Here is a 2,449-nt window from a genome sequence, read left to right on the forward strand (position 1 = left end):
TAGAAGAATAATGGTACATTTAATAAGAGTGGAATATATAAATTTTCTATACAAAAATTAGATATTGCACCTGTTACTGTTGGTAAAAGTACTTTTTGTACTTTTTGGTACAAAAAGTAAAATTTGTATGCATCTTAAGCTTAAATCTGTCAAATCTGTATAAACAATAAACAAAAGAAAAATAAACAAGAAATGTACATGTAATATTAACTGCACATATTAATGCAAAACAATAGTAATTTTATGATTAAATGATCTATATTTTAGTACTCCCACACACCACCCCCAGCACTACCAAATCTGCTCCTGGCACCACCATCTGTAGAACTTAGTGGTGCTTGTGCCACTGCTCTCAAATGTTAGTCTGGAGCCCTGTATAGTATTTACAAATACCAGATATGCATTTAAGCAAACTTTGTGTGCATTTTAAAGCAATGAAAATGTCATCATTTTGTATCTGGAGTCCTTGCAGGGAAGGTGTCATCCACTCACAGGTGCTGGGTCATATGAAGTCTTCATAAGAGGCTAGATTAAATAAAATATAATATATTCATATATATATATGACCCTGGACCACAAAACCAGTCATAAGGGTAGATTTTTCGAAATTGAGATTTACACATCATCTGAAAGCTGAATAAATAAGATGTTTGTTAGGATAGGACAATATTTGGCTGAGATACAACTATTTGAAAATCTGGAATCTGAGGGTGCAAACAAATTAAAATATGGAGAAAATCGCATTTAAAGTTGTCCAAATGAAGTTCTTAGCAATGCATATTACTTTACTTTACTTTACTTTTACTTTACTTTTAGTCATTTAGCAAACGCTTTTATCCAAAGTGACTTACAAATAAGAAAAAGTAATTCAAACTAAAAGCTAAAACTCTATAAATACTATATATATATACACATTTAAGAAAATAAAAGAAATTAAATAAAAATGACAAATGCATACAACATTTCAAAACTAAACATTTAAATTAAAACAAAAAAATATATAAAGCTAAAAACAATTCAAAATATTAAAAGAACAAAAGGTATGAGTATAATAATGATTCTAACATAACACTAAGCCTCAAATCCAGAGATATTCTTTATAAACGTTAAGAGTCATCCACGCCTACCTAAAACGGCTCGTTCTAACACGCCCCCACATATCTACGTCACTATGTGGAAATATTAGCATAATGCCGCCCAAATGTGCACGCAAAGAAAGAAGGCGTGGTTTCAGGAACAGCAGTCGTGTTGAAGCAGCCATGTCAGGGAGACGCTGTGTGATTCTTAAGACTGGTTTTGAGGTCCAGGGTCACATATATATATATCCTCATTACTGCACTCAAAGGATGACACGTTCAATATTTAACAAATAATGTAATTAGATTTCAACCAATCGGAATAGAACGCAGTCCTGTAAACTGTTTGGTTCCGACCACATTAGTTCCCAGCATTTTCAGGCTAGAACGCTTGTTTATCAGCGCGAATGCAATTCATTTGATAAAAACAACATCGATTTGACCAATTGCAATTAGGCTACACTTCAACCAGGACCGTTTGTAATGTAGACTGTGCACAAATTAATGTTAATGTTAATTAAAGACCACGTCTCCTATAAACTGCATGAACACAAAAATACACCACACAAATGGCTTTCATTGGTTTATTTCATTAGCAAACATGTAACTATAATTGTTAAGTTCTTTCCATCGATCAATTTCTTACATTTGAAATATTTCATGAGGTTAACTTGTACGTTACTTGTGGTCTGTCTACACAAGATCAACATGCTTGTTTCCTTTGCGGCTCCTTTAAATACAAGACCAAGCGTTCGATCGTCAGAGCGTCCACAAATCTTTCTACAGTGTTGTTGGCAGGGCGGCCAGAGCGTTTTTAGGGTGGAACGGATAGCGTCAATAAGAAGCTGGATTCAGCCTCGTCATTTTCTGAGAGTTTAACCCTGTAAAGCCTACATATCATATTTGATAAACATATTAGTCTCTAAATAATTAACATGACAAAACTTTGCTGAAGAACCTGTTGTTCACAGTCTTCTACATGCCTTCTGTCATCTGACTGATAGCTTATACGTATAGTAAGTAAAAGGCCTTTTAGTTTAATTATGTCCACCTTCAGGTTCTGGTATGTGTCAAATATGAACTGATGTTTCTCTTTTTTCCACACCCAGAAAATTTAAAATCAGAGAACTTTCACATTACATGAGGACTTGGGGGTCAGTGGGGTTGTTTGGGTATACAATCAAATTTTTATACAATTTTACTTTTAAAGAATTATTATTACACTCTTAAAAATAAAGGTTCTAAAAGGTGGGTTTTGTAGCGATGCAATAGAAGAACCAAAAAAAAAAAAAAAACTTTTTTCTAAGTGTGAAATTTTTAAAATAATATAAAGAACCTTTTGTGCAATGGAATGGTTTCCATAGATGTTAAAG

Source organism: Sinocyclocheilus anshuiensis, unplaced genomic scaffold (genome assembly GCF_001515605.1).
Source record: "Sinocyclocheilus anshuiensis isolate Anshui unplaced genomic scaffold, SAMN03320099.WGS_v1.1 scaffold902, whole genome shotgun sequence".
Lineage (NCBI taxonomy): Eukaryota > Metazoa > Chordata > Actinopteri > Cypriniformes > Cyprinidae > Sinocyclocheilus > Sinocyclocheilus anshuiensis.